At 39.6% G+C, this 15,618-nt stretch overlaps 1 protein-coding gene across 1 annotated transcript in view; it reads left to right on the top strand.

The window, feature by feature from the left end:
• Nucleotides 1–5,062: 5,062 nt before the first annotated feature.
• LOC143281134 (xanthine dehydrogenase/oxidase-like) overlaps nt 5,063–15,618 on the top strand; it is a 38,816-nt gene continuing 28,260 nt past the window's right edge. Inside the window, exon 1 of the mRNA XM_076586126.1 lies at nt 5,063–5,138. The gene's annotated coding sequence lies outside the window, so the exon portion shown is untranslated. The remainder of the gene's footprint in view (nt 5,139–15,618) is intronic.

Below are 15,618 nucleotides of genomic sequence, written 5' to 3' on the forward strand. Positions count from 1 at the left end.
CATCTGGATCACAGGCTTTTTTCTACCCTCTTGGCAGAAAACCCTCATAATCCCAGTGCCAAAACTGGGCAAAGACCCCTCGAACCCCTCCAACTACCGCCCAATAGCACTGACCAGCTGCATCTGCAAACTGATGGAGAAGATGGTCAACGATAGACTGATGTGGAAACTAGAGACCGACGGCCTTCTGGCGAAAGAACAGCGTGGTTTCCGCAAGCATCAGTCTACCGTTGACCATCTGGTTCGTCTGGAAATCACAGTAAGGAATGCCTTTGTCAATAAACAGCAAGTGGTGGCCATATCTTTTTATTTAGAAAAAGCCTATGATACCACCTGGAAATTTGGAATCCTCTCAGACCTGCACAAGCTCGGCTTCCGAGGAGACCTGCCCCAGTTTATCCACAACTTCTCGCAAGACAGAAAATTCTAAGTGAGGGTCAGCACCTCCCTGTCCGACATTCACGAGCAGGAGCTGGGTGTTCTGCAAGGGAGCATTCTGTCACCGTCTCTCTTCAGCATCAAAATAAACGATATTGTCATGTCGGTTCAGAAGGGATCTGACAGGCTCGCTGTTTGTGGACGATTTCGCCCTGTATGCAACTGGCAGCACGTACGCCAGCATCCAGCGACGTCTTCAGCTCTCTGTGGACAAAATTCAGTGTTGGGCAGAGGAGAATGGTTTCACTTTTTTGTCCTCTAAAACTGAGTGTATTCATTTTCATAACTTTCGCCAAGTGCTGACCAACCCTCAACGGAACACATCCTATCTGACATCTCAGTGTACACTGCGGAACTGACTGCACTGGTTCTGGCAGTAAAAATGGTTCTTACTTCGAAACAAAAGAGATTCATGATCTTTTCTGACTCCTTGTCAGCCCTGGAGGCGATCGCCTGCAGTAATCTGACTCATCCCAAACTGCTGGAATTCTACAAAGCTTTTACTCTCGTAACGAAGAAAGGATACGATGTTGTGTTGGCCTGGGTTCCTGGACATGTTGGCATTCGTGGTAACGAGAGGGCAGACCAGCTAGCCAAGAACGCTGTACAGGAAGAATTATCGAGATCCTTCGTACCATACACACATATGAAGCAGAAGGTGAACACTTATGTTAAGGATCTTTGGCAAGAGGAGTGGAACACCCAGACAACAAGCTGTTCCAAATCCGTCCAGACCTAAAAGAGACCCTCCCATCGGTGGTGAAGAACAGAAAGGAGGAGCCTGTGCTGTGCAGACTGCGTGCGGGCACACTTTTTTTTTTTTTTTTTTTTTTTTTAACTCATTCTTACTTGTTGAAGGGGGAAGAGGCCCCTAGATGTATTCCCTGTGATGAGCCTCTCACCGTGAAAGACGTGCTCCTTGACTGCATGACGTTAGACACAGACATTACACGGCGGTTTCTCTGAAGACTTTGTTTCGTGATGTCCCTCCGTAGGCGTTGATGGACTTCTTGAAATAAGTGAACATTTTTAATCAGATTTGAAGGTTTGAAACTATGGAAGGTTTTTTTAAACTTTGAGTGGAAAGCTTAAAGTGGTGACTTACTTTTTTTCTTTTCTTTTTTTTAACCCTTGTAGTAGGTATTAACGTGGCGACAGCCTTGAGATGGCCTTAGTGGATGGCGAGGCTCTAAGTACCATAACTTGATTTGATTTGTTGGAGTGATTGTGTGTCTGGATGCCAATTGGATCACGGCAGGTACGTTATGGAGTCTTTATTTTCTAAGTATCATTTTTAAAATTTGTTTGTCTTGTTTGCATGTTTGTTTGTATGTGTATGTTCGTGTGTGTTTGCCTGCCTGTGTCTATGTTTTTCCCTCCCTCTCTCTCATTACATTAAATTAATCGACCGTTCATTGGCTAAATGGCATGATTTCATGGCCGCAGAAACCATTGGCTAAATGGCATGATTTCATGGCCGCAGAAACCATTTACTTTGATATGTGTTACTTTTACTGCTTCAGAATTCAAGAAGAGCTAATACTTTTATAAGCCGAAATCACGTTTTTTAAAATACTTGCTTCCAAGAGACTTAAACAAAAGCATTTTATGACAGCAGAGAGAGAGAGTAAATACAGATACTCGTTATCTGCTGCCTGAAATACCAGCACAATCACTGGCTTCACAACAGCAGGTCAAGATAACAGGTTTTGGCAGTCACGTTTTCATTTTCCAATTGCCCATGCAACCGCACAAACCTATTATCACGCTGTGCCTTTTCTTTGCTGCCGCTATTTGGGGCACATGTGACTGTCCAAAGTGCCGTATCTTCACCGAGGTTCAAATTTATTTAAACAAAGAAGAAAGAAGTTTAAGATACTGATAGTTGTCATATGTGAAGGGGGTATGTGTCTGCAGTGTTGTGATTTTTTTTTTTTTTTTTTAAAGGAAAACTTCATTTCCAGCATCATGACAAGTGTTCGAAACTTTCAAAAGTGTTTTCCACAGAAGTATTAAAAACAGAGATACTAGGTTTCAGCAGTCAACCCTCATATATATATATATATATATATATATATATATATATATATGACAGTGTGGGCCAAAAACAAAAAATATATAAATAAATAGATAATAAGTCAATAAAAAATAAATATCAAAAATTGAAAAAGATTAAATTGTGAATAAAAATAATAAGTATTTAATAAATAAATAAATAGAACCCAGGGCTTATTTCCCTTAGAAAATAAATGAAGGCTTAGCTGATCACATTAAATTTATAATTTGCTGGATCCCACCGCACCCACAACTCACTCACTTGACTACGAGTAATACAGAGCAACACACACATACGACAAACAACAATATCAACACCCAGTCATACAGTCTAAACATGACACCATACAAAAGTTTACAAAAGAAATATACAGTCTCACTAACAATACACAGATTATAACAGACTGCTTTATCATATTCAAACAACCATCTATTAATCAAGGAGTGTTTTAGAAGGGGCTTATGGGGTGTACAATGGGCCAAAAAACAAACAAAAACAAAAAAAAGAACACACAACCATGCACCTCTAACTTCTCCCACAATTATTTCACAAACAAAAACTACAACAAAAAACCCACAAATTTTCCTGTCCTATTAACAAAACCCAGTCCCCAAATTTGGCAAATCCTAATCTTAACCACTTACTAAACCAAAATTTGCTGTTCCTAATCCCTCTTTAAAAAAATAAAATAAATAAATAAACCGCTGCTGCCGCGCCTCTGCTCGCAAAACAAACCTTTACGTTTCAGCCAACGGCAATTTTCAACAAAACAATCTAACACTACATCAGAGCCACAGCAGATTATCTCAATACTCATTATATAAAAGAGACATTCAGCTGTCACTCCCAGGTAGCGACAATTAAATCATGCCATTTAGAGCATAAACTATCTTTAAGGTAATCACAAAACACGTCCTTCAAAACACTGGAACACACACACACACACACACACACACACACAAATGCTTACTTTTTTCTTCGGTAACATAAAACTTAAAATATAGGGTGAAGTGATCTAATTCCGACCGGTTCAGTCACCTGCTTTGGTTCTCAACGGATTACTATAGACTAACAGGATACCTATTTGACTTGCACAGGCAGTAACTTCTGTTAGACTGTCTGCGAATGCAACGCCTGTTGTGTTTCTGTGTGCTATTTTTAGTCCTGCAGAAGTATTGGCGTGCTTGATCTAAATCCGACCGGGTGGATCTAAACCCGATCGATTTGGTCACTTATTTTGGTTCTCAAGGCATTACTGTCACTGGCTGCATACCAGTTTGGTTCGCAGTCTGTCTGTGATTGTAGAATGTCTGTCATGTTTCTGTGTCCTATTTCTAGTTCTTCAGAAGCCTTTAAGAACGTTGGTGTACCTGATCTAAATCCGACCAGCCTGATCTAAACCCGACCATGTTGATCTAATACCGACCAGAGTTCTGAATATGTGAATCTGCATCTGGATATGTACGTTGCTGGGGGTGAAATCGACTGCAACTGCAACGGGGAAGGGGTTAGTTGGGGTTCCGCACAGGAGTGGGTCAACTGGTGTTGGCTCTGAACTGTTTGCCTGAAGCCAGTTGACGTGATATCAGGCAGGTTGTTCCACTCCCGTTGTAAATGTGCATGTTTGCGTGTGCGTCCGCACGTCTGTGTCTTGTGCAGTGTGTAAGAACTGGTATAGGGATCACGCACACAAACATATATATATATATATGTGTGTGTGTGTGTGTGTGTGTCATCCCTATACCATACCACACACATACACACACACATATATATATATGTATATGGCCAAGAATATTGTTTGTCGCACCAATAGCCAACAGTGGCTCCTGCGATATCTGAACTCAGATCAATTCTTTTCTTTCTCAATTCCACGTTGTTGTTGTTCACTGGGTTTTTTTCCTAAAACCTGGAGAAAATCTTAACCAAATCTACTCAATTTGGCGTCATCCTTTTTATAATTCTACAGACAAACAAAATAGTATCTTTCATCGATTTCTAACGACTATTATTTATGCATTTTTGATTATTTTATACAGAACATTTACCTTTAAAACAACAGGCTAAACTAATACAGGGTGCAGAACATGGCAGCTTCTTGGCGTCTTTGTAAAAACTAAAATCGGACTATTCACATCAAATTTAAAGTATAACCCATAAAATTATTCATATAACAAAAATAATCCTAAAAATAGAACTAAAATACTCTTCAATATTACAAATATTCTTGGGTAATAAATTAAAAAGAAAAGCATGTAAAAATTTAACTTCCAAATCTTTTTACCTCAATAATCTACAGGACAACAAAACGGGAGGTAATCGGAACTTCAGTCCACACTACCACACACACATACACACACAGTGGTCTGATATATATATGTGTGTGTGTGTGTGTGTGTGAAACAGTACACACATACACACACACACTCACACATATACATATATATATATATATATATATATATATATATATATATCAGACTACTCTCTCTCTCTCTCTCTTTGTTTTTTTTTTTTGTTTGTTTGTTTTGTTTCTCTGTGTGTGTGTGTGTGTGTGTGTGTGAGACGAAAACTGAAGGTTGTGCCTGCGGACTACACCGAAAGCGGAGAAGACTGAAGAGAATCTGTCTAAAGCTTTCAGAGGGTAAGCCCTGCAATCATCATAGGATTATTGCATTCTTGGTCTCAAGCCTGGATCAAACCGATAAATGTCTTTGATGTCATTTGGTAATTCCGTATCATACGTGAAGAAAAAAAAGTTATTTGTTTTTTAATTCAGCCTGAAACCAGTCACATGTCTATTAACTGACAACTAGGCAACAGCTGGTACGAATATAAATCTAAACTGTTTTCCTTAAAAAGACAGCATTACAAAACGTCGACAAGATAGCACCATATTCAACTCAGATAAATGAACGTGGGTCGGCAAGGAAAAAAGACTGGTCCGTATCTTTTTTTCTGTGTGTCTACTTATCACAGAAGTTATCTAGTCTTTTCCCTGCTCGCTGATAATTCTATTGTAATGCAGAATAAATAATTTTTGTATCTAATTTTGAGGTTGTAAAACTGAAAGAAGAAACAACAGCAAGATATACCCTGTGGTGAACCAGTACGCGTCTGAACAGTCGGGGGGTTGGGGTGGGTGGGGGGTGGGTTGTGGGGGGCTTTTTACAGAAAACTCCCCCATGTCGATTATCCAGGGCACAAACTCGTCGGAAAGTTTGAACTTTAACAGCAGTTCATGTGATAAGACAATATGCTGCATATCAGCAAAATCTGATAAAATGCCAGCGAATGAATGTGTGGCAAGGGTAAGGTTTAAAAAAAAAATGTGTATAGAAAGTATTTAAAAAAACAACAACAAAAAAAACAACAAAAAACCAACAACAAAAAACCGCGTCTTCTGTCCCTGGGGCAGATCTGAAAGCAAATTACGGGGGATCCATTTCACTTTGAGAGCTGAAAGAAGAATAAAGGATTTGATTATTTTCTTTTCCACAATGTGTTTCAAAGCCTCCGGGAGTAAGTTATTGTGCGCTTTTGTATTCCTGTGTTCTGAGACGGGAATTACGAACGAAAGACTATGTCTTAAATGTAACATGTGTAAGACTGGAGATGAATTCATTTTCACTAAGGAATGTCCTCACTGTAGCAAATCTAGGACCACATTTTTTCTTCTTCTTTTTTTGTTGTTGTCATATCTCCATTATTATGGACAACACCACACACAGAGCGAGAGAGAACCGTGCCTACGTGTACACCTCTGTGTATATATATTACCTCCTTCTTCCTCAAGTACCTCTTCCCTCTTTACGACACACACCTGCGACGAACACGGGCAACGATCTCCATATCCGCACCCACCGTCCTTAAACACAAAAAGCTCTTTGGTCTTCTCCTTCCCCTTCCAAATCACCAAAACAACAACAACAAACAAACAAAAAAACCAACTAAATAACAACAATAACAACAGACGTTGTCAGTGAAAGAGGAGGTGAGGGTGCACTAACTGATCCAGAGATTATAAGATTGTTCACAAAAGGCTTAGCTTCCGAAGTGGCCAGTGCTTTGGGGAAAGAGATTTCAGCTTTAAAAGAAAAACTTTCAGAAAAAGACATTAAAATACAATCTTTGAAAGACAAAGTGAATGAACTGGAACAGTAGCAGACGGAACGCAATAGCCTACGAATTAATGGTGTGCCAGAAAACACAGACGAAATAGCACAGAAAATAGCAAAAGAAATTGGTGTCGACCTGGACAGCTGTATGATCGACCGATCACATCGTGTGGGAAGAAAGAATGACAGGGGGAGTGTCGGTAATCGAGCTATCATCGTCAAATTCTCCTCGTACCGTTGCAAACATCAAGTCATGGCAGCGAAGAAAAAACTTTCCAAAGTAAATCCACGCATTCTGTTTGCCGCGCCTGCCCCTACAACTGCCGCCGCTGCTGTCCAGGCTCCAGCCCTCTGTACATCTGTACATCAACGATGACCTGACCAAGACGAGGGCGGACATCGCTCTTGCCGCCAGGGCCAGCAAGAAGAAAGGAACGATTTCCGAGACATGGACCAGAGACGGAGTGGTGTTCGTAAAGACTGGGGAAACAACACATCGTGTAACCACTCAACGCCAGTTTAACTCTTTCCATACGAACGGCGAAAGAGACGACGTTAACAGCGTTTCACCCCAATTACCATCATCAAAATATTGCAAGTGGAAGGCTCTTATACTGAAGAGGTGAATGTTGACATTCCACAGAATACCACAATTCTGACGACGGGAGCTAAAGGTTGGGTCATTCAGACACCCACTGGACATCCGAGGGGTCTGTATAGAGGAGAAGAGAGGACTGGCCGTACTGAGTGGGTTAACGCTCTCTTCTGACTGTTCGTCGTGAATTGTGACACAACTCTCTATTTCACGGTGATTTATTCGATTTTTCAATTATTGTGATTACCTGAGTGTGTGTATGGTATGTGTGTGTGTGTGTGTTTGTTTGTGTGTGTGTGTGTGTGTGTGTGTGTGTGTGTGTGTGTGTGTGTGTGTGTGTTAAGCAGGTTTGTTATAACTCTTTGAGTGGTTGAACATGACTGTTATGACTTTGATTTAGAAACAAATCAAGAGAGAGGCAAATACACAGATAGAGTGTCCATCGCCCCACAAGCAACACATGTGCCATCCCTCCTACAGCGGTGCAAGCGCACTGTTAACCGGGCCGTGGCGGTGCGAGATGTACCCATATGACAGGCCCAACATTACATACGTTTCAAACAGCTTTGCTTGTTTCAGTAACTTTGCTGTACTAACCTTGTGAGCCATCTATATTTGTATATATATGGAAGGATATTCGGTTGTTTCATGCTCTGTACCAGACTTGAAATAACTTTGGTCTCGTTTGGCCGTGTTTTGCAAAGTTTGGAGTAAATGCAAAGCTTCCGTGCATATAATTTTGTAAATCAAATGCCCCCCCCCCCTTTTTTTTATATCACATATTGATACCCATCGCATTGTGCTTGAAATTGGAAATGTGTATGAGTGTGTGTGCATGTGTATGTGCACACGCGCACGTGTATGCCCGTGAGTGTGTACTTGAACGTGTGTGTGTCGGGTGATGGGAGTGTGTGGGTGTGTATGTCACATACATATGAGTAAATGTATACATAGCATACAATGTGGATATTCTTACAGCATGTGCATATATACGAGGGTCATTCAATAAATAAGGTGAATTTTTTGGTATAAGGACTTCTAATACAGATAGAAGCTTACTTTTTTTTTCTTTTTTGTTTTTGTTTTACTTCTTTTTCACATGGATTTAATTTGTTTTGCAGATTAAAGAAAAAAAACTTTGAGAGTTTTGGCGATTAACAAAGATGGCCGACCAAAAAGCATGCTCCAGGATTGAACAGCGGTCAGTTATCAAGTTTTTGGTTGCTGAAGGGTGCAAACCAGTTGCAATTCATAGGAGAATGTCAACTGTGTATGGTGCCACATGTTTCAGCCGAAAAAATGTCTACAAGTGGGCTAAATTGTTTAAAGAAGGACGGAGCAGTGTTGAGGATGAAGACAGGCCTGAAAGGCCTACAGAAGTGAGGTCTCCTGAGGTGATCGAATCAGTCAATGACCTCATTCAGTCTGACAGAAGGGTGACAGTGGATGACATTGCAAGGACTTTGAGCTTATCTGTTGGGACAGCACACAAAATTGTCCATGATGACCTTGGCTACTCGAAGGTCAGCTGCCGGTGGGTGCCAAAGATGCTTACTCCAGAGCACAAACAGAGGAGGGTCGAGGGTCGGCTGGGAACTGCTCCCTCATCCCCCTTACAGCCCAGACCTTGGCCCTTCAGACTTTCACCTGTTTGGTCCCTTGAAAGCGTTCACGAGAGGCACGAAGTTTGAAAGTGACGATGAAGTCAAAAGTGTTGTGAGCGACTGGCTGAGACATCAGTCCAAAGATTTTTACGCTGAGGGAATACGGAAGCTTGTGCACAGATGGGAAAAGTGTGTGACAGTGCTGGGAGACTACGTTGAAAAAAGAAAAAGAAAAAAAAGTAAGCTTCTATCTGTGTTAGAAGTCCTTATACCGAAAAATTCACCTTATTTATCGAATGGCCCTCGTACTTAAGTGAACAAACTGTAAATCAGATACATGTGTGTCAATGGCAACTTGAAATGACTTGAAAAACCTTGAATTTTGACTTCACACTGGCTGTGGTTATGTATGGGGCTAGTGTGGAGATGACGCTCAGCTATCTGTACATGAATCTTTTAGGACTTGAGATCTATTGGTGCAATTGCTGAATTTTGAATGTTTATGGATAATGCTCAGCGATCTGTATAAGATGCTGCAGCTGGAAAACTCAAGGAAAAATCCTCCTTTAACTTGGTTTTGGATCCCCCCCCCCTTCCAAATCAAGTGCATGTAAGTGCACTCCTGTGACATACAATGATACATATACTATCGAATGAACTGACACATACTGGTACAACTGCTGTAAATGGAATGTCCGTGGATAAGTCCCCATATGACTTGATGATGGAAAAGGCTATGTTTACGATTTTGACATATTTTGGTCGTATAAAAGTGTGTCTATGCGTATGCGCGCGCGTGTGTGTAAGCATGTTTGTGCATGGTATGTGTGTGTGTGTGTGTGTGTGTGTGTGTTTGTAAGTATGCGTGTGTGTATGCATGTGCACATGTTTATGTATGTGTGTTTGTGTGAAGGCATCATAACCTTGCAAATGGTTCAATGTATAGCTATTGTAACCTTGAAATAGCATAACACATCGGAAATCATACCTGGATCCTGGAATGTCTGCCTTTGTGAATGTAAACCATCCCTTGCACGTGCGCCCAAAGTTGCTCATGAACGGGCACGCAAACATGCTTGTATATGTGTGCGTGCGTGCGTGCGTGCGTGTGTGTGTGTGTGTGTGTGTGTGTGTGTGTGTGTGTGTGTGTGAAATAGAGAGAGAGAGGGGGAAGGCGTGTTTGATTTATTGTGAACAGTTAACTGGAACACAACGTTTTCTGTAAGACTGTGTAGAAGAGATGAGAATATGCATTTTTTCAGTATATTTATGTGTTAAACATATTAATGAATCTGATCAGTTTTTTTATCTGTTAAAATGCTATGTAATTACAACTTGGCTTGGGGGAGATCCATATCACGTTTGTGCTCATCTGTTGCTGAGTTATAGTTTGTTTACTTGTTTTTATATTGCATATTACTGAAATTGTCCACTTTATCTTCAATCTTACTACATATTAAAATATCTCCTTAATATGTTTGCACTTTCTTACGATATTTTCTTTACCCTTAGAGAGATTACTCTGTTCCGCAGAGTGTTGTCATGTAATGGCTGTTGACATCAGTGTCTACATGGCCACGGTTGGTTTCTTCTATACCATGGCTAGGGCCTCGGGTTGTATTGCGCTCACTGATATACGAATGGTACTACCGTGTATGGTTTTGACATGTTTTAGGAATGCAAATCGTGTAAGTTTAGCTTTTTTGTGCACCTTTTTGTTGATAATATACTTCAATCTTTAAGAGAGAAGCGTATATCAAATGTATGAACAGAACCAGTGGTGAAGACTGTAACAGTTGTTGTGGCATTGCAAGATACATAGTTTTCTTCTTCTTCATGTTTTTGATATTAGCAGGTGACATTGAACTTAACCAGGGACCAGCTGTAGGTGGTGAGCTCCGTGCCATACACATCAATGTTCAAAGTCTCAGAAATAAGATTGACATTTTAGACGTGGAATTAAGCAGTTATGATGTGATTACTGTTTCCGAAACATGGCTTTCGGATACCGTTTGTAACGACATACTACTAATTTTCACCCACCTTTCAGACGTGACCGGCCAAATGACCCTCACGGTGGTGTTGTAATTTATGCAAAACATTTTCTATATTGTAAACTACGCCACGACCTCTCAGTACCCGACTTAGAAACTATGTGGATAGAAACAAAACTTGACCAGACAAGTTTACTTATTGGGTCTTTTTATCTCCCTCCTAATTCACCAGTAAATTATTGGCAATTAATTAGTGATATTATTAACAAAGCCAACAGTACGTTAAGTAAGTTCTTAATATGTGGAGGTTTTAATACGGACTTCATGAACAGACCATCACAGCACTTCCTTGACATATTAACTCACTTCCTACTGATTACCTGATATCAAGTGATGACAGCGAGAGCGTTCCCTACTGATTACCGCTATATGCTTTCTGACATTCAAAAATTTCCACGCCTCACACAGCTGAGAATGGACAATGCTGAATGTGTCTTCTGTCTTGCCTTATTAGCATAGCAAAACATCAAACCACTGGCACTGGCCAATCTTTGCTTGTCATTGAGGTTTCAAGCTATTTTCATTCTTACCTGGACTGAGTGATTGCACGTGTGACAATGTCGCTCAGGCTCAAACACGTTATTCTCGAAAGAGACAAGAAATTCGTGCTATCAGCTTACAAGCTCAAAGGGATGGCTTTGACTTGGAAGGGGATGGAGAAAGGAGAGTTATTTTAGTCCATCAGAAGGACGACAATGTGTACTGGACATTGAAACTGGTGTGAATGACAGGGGAAGGGGGAGGGGCAGTAGATGTGGCGAGTGAAAGGCAGTTGGAATGGAGAGGGTGATTGGTGGTGAATATGCTAATGAACCACTGGTTGTTGAAACAGAGGAAGGGTTTGTTTGATTGATGCTTCTTTTCCAACACTTCACACTGTGGGAGCAACAGGATATTGGAACGTGTATATATATATATATATATATACATATATATATATATATATATCTTTGTATGTACGTGTGTGGGGTTGGGAGATATGGGCGTATGTGTGTGTGCTTGTACAAGTAAGTGTTCATCTCTGTGAGTGTGTGTTTGTGTGTGTGTGTGTGTGCCGTGGAAGCTGCGATACGTAGACTAGAAATGAGTGTGTGGAGGAGGGGGTAGAGGAGGTGCAAGGTAATGTGTGTGTGTGTGTGTGTGTGTGTGTGTGTTGGAGCTCATGTACGTTTATATGTATTTGACTGTGCTTTCATATGTGCTTGTACAAGTAAGTGTTCATCTCTGTGAGTGTGTGTTTGTGTGTGTGTGTGTGTGTGTGTGTGTGTGTGCCGTGGAAGCTGCGATACTTAGACTAGAAATGAGTGTGTGGAGGAGGGGGGTAGAGGAGGTGCACGTTAATGCGTGTGTGTGTGTGTGTGTGTGTGTGTGTGTTGGAGCTCATGTACGTTTATATGTATTTGACTGTGCTTTCATATATGTGAAACTGCATGTTTGGTGCATTTCTGTTATGCATGTGTGGGTGTATGTGTGAATGTGTGTCTTCATATTTTACATTTATTCGCTTATTTATCACCATTGTTGTCTTATTTATTTATTTATCTATGTTTTATTATTATCATTTTATTCGTATTATTAATATTATTACTACTACCTTTTTCTATATTATAATTATTATTTATTTATTTATTTATTTATGCAAGCCTATCTATTATTTATTCCCCCGGTTGTTTTTTTTTGGTTTTTTTTTTCTCAAGGCCTGACTAAGCGCGTTGGGTTACGCTGCTGGTCAGGCATCTGCTTGGCAGATGTGGTGTAGCGTATATGGTTTTGTCCGAATGCAGTGACGCCTCCTTGAGCTACTGAAACTGAAACTGAAACTTCCAACACTTCCATCATACATGGGGCAAGACATACAGACAGAAGTTACAAGGCATGACAGACCACGCCCCCCAAAACCCCTCGAGTTGAAGTAAGTTCACTTGCAGTTTGTGGAGGCTCCCATTCATTCATCATTTACACTCTAATGAGATTTAAGAGTGAGATTTGTGGAAAACAATGCTTTTTTTCATGAATAATGCAGATTTCATCTATACAGATTCTATAACACCCTTACATTTTACGTCATGAAAAAATACCCCTTTTTACCCCCTGCTGTATGGAAAGCATTTTAGAAGCTAAAGTTGTGAAACATTGTACTGTCTTTATTTGATACCTCAACAATTGTGTGTACAAACTTAATGAGACTGTGTTAACTAGTTATTTTTTAACAATTAAAAAAAAACCCTATGCAAACGCCCAGTACACAGAGGAATGCACACTTACAAATCGCCCAGTAGGGAGTGAGTTAAACCTATATGACTTGCATCAACTGACCAACCAACCTACACGGGTGACTGAAACTACCAGTACATGTTTAGATTTGATTATAACCCAAAGTCCACAAATTATTCAATCTGTTGATCCCCCATCTGTAGTGACCACAGTGTTCCTTGTGTTTCTATAAAGAATTCAGTTACTGGAAAATCTTCATTTAAGAGGACTATCCATAACTACAAGAAGTTACATGTGGAAAAATTACAACGTTTACTATTAGGGATTAATTGGAATATTGTATTATCCAAGGAAACTGTAGATGAAAGTGTAGAACTGTTTAGTGAAATTTTACTTGATATAGCTAAATCATGCATGCCTTTCAAGCAGGTTAAAATCTGCTCTGGTAATACACTATGGATGACCGATGAAATTTTATTCTTAATTGAACAACGTAAAGACCTCCACAAGAATGCAAAAAGAAGCAAGATACCAGGAGACTGGCAAAGCTTTCGTCAGTTTTGGAAATTTTGTAGTATCAAAAGTTAGAAATAGGAAAATCGAATACTTAGAAGAATTGAATAAAAAGGCTTCTGATCCTTCACAATTTGGTTTAAGAAAAAAAATGGTGGCACTTAGTTAAATCGTTTATGAGTATGAAGGGTGTTGATTCAGATGAAATACCGCCGTTATTATTTAACAATAAGATGTACTACACAAATAAAGAAACAGCTAACATATTTAATGGATATTTTGTTAAACAGTCTATGATAGAATCTAGCAATGGTACTCTTCCAGTCATCCCTCAGTTAGAAAGTGAAATATCTGAATTCAGTTTAACAGTCCCAGAAGTGACAGAGGTATTACAAACATTAAACAAAAACAAAGCACCTGGGCCAGATCTTATACATAACAAATTACTCACTGCATCTGCCCAGATTATATCTGAACCACTAACCATAAATAAATGTTTGGATCAAGGCAGGTTTCTATTGCTGTGGAAAATCGCACATGTGACTCCTTTACATAAAAAGGGTGAAAGGGAGCTGTGCTCAAATTACTGTCCCATCTCATTATTAAGCTGTGTAGGTAAAGTGCTAGAGAAATGCATCGATAAACACGTACATCACTATCTCACAATAACTAGTATCATTACACATGCACAATCTGGATTTATTCCTGGTGATTCAACTGTTAACCAATTAATAAATATTCATGATGATATATGTAGTGCATATGACCAAGGTATCCCGACCCAAGTAGTATATTTTGATATTTCAAAGGCTTTTGATCGGGTGTGACACATGGGTCTTTTATTAAAGTTAAATGCCATTGGTATACTTGGCAAATTACTAGACTTTTTTCAAGACATCTGTCACATCGATTCCAGACTGTAGTGTTAAGGGGTGAAAAATCAGATTTACAGTTAGTACATGCAGGTGTTCAACAGGGATCTGTACTGGGCCCTCTGCTTTTTCTAGTATATATAAATGACATAATTACAGATATTGAATCCGTTATAAAACTTTTTGCTGATGACACTAGTTTATATTTAGCAATTTCAGACCCACACATTAGAGCAGGAATAATTAACTCTGTTTTGGAGAGAATTGTGGAGTGGGCAAATAGATGGAAAGTAAAATTCAATGAAGGAAAAACAGACCCGCTTAATATACTCCATGTTAATCAACCAGCCTTGCCCTTCGTATTCAATGAGAACATCCTTCAAAATGTCAGTACGCATAAACACCTTGGCGTCATTTTACAAGATGATTGTAAATGGGGGGAACATATTTACAGTATTGCCAAAAAGGTAAGAATGCTGATTTCTTGCTTGAAATATTACAAATATAAATTAAACAGAAAAGCATTGGATACCACATAGAAATCATTTATTTTATCTCATTTTGATTACGCAGATATTTTGTGGGATACTTGTAGTGATGCTCAGTGAATCACTTCATTTAGAAGCTATAAGAATCATATTAGAAGCAGTAAAAGGAACAAGTCATACAGAATTGCATGAAGAGTCAGGTGTATGTTCTTTAAAAGAACGTAGACAAAGACACAAACTAATTCAATATCACAAAATGGTGCACGGTAACTGTCCAAACTACTTGTGTGACCTCACACCCCCTCTAGTTTCAGCTAATAATCCTTACCACAGACGTAGACCACTTGAGAGAGCTGTGCTACATTGTAAAACTAATTTATACTCCGATTCATTTATTCCATCTACAACCAAAAACTATGGAATAGTATCCCTGATAACATAAAATGTAGTGATTCTTTAAGCCTGTTAAAAAGATATCTTTCCTCTAGTGACACAGCCGTCCCCCCACATTATTACATTGGTAACAGAGAAGAACAAATTCATCATTGTAGACTTCGCTTAAATATGGGTAATCTTAACCAAGATTTGTTTGATCGTCATCTTCGACTGGATGGAAATTGTTCTTGTGGATATCCTGCAGAGACAGTTGAACACTTTCTTTTACAC

Source organism: Babylonia areolata, chromosome 4 (genome assembly GCF_041734735.1).
Source record: "Babylonia areolata isolate BAREFJ2019XMU chromosome 4, ASM4173473v1, whole genome shotgun sequence".
Classification (NCBI taxonomy): domain Eukaryota; kingdom Metazoa; phylum Mollusca; class Gastropoda; order Neogastropoda; family Buccinidae; genus Babylonia; species Babylonia areolata.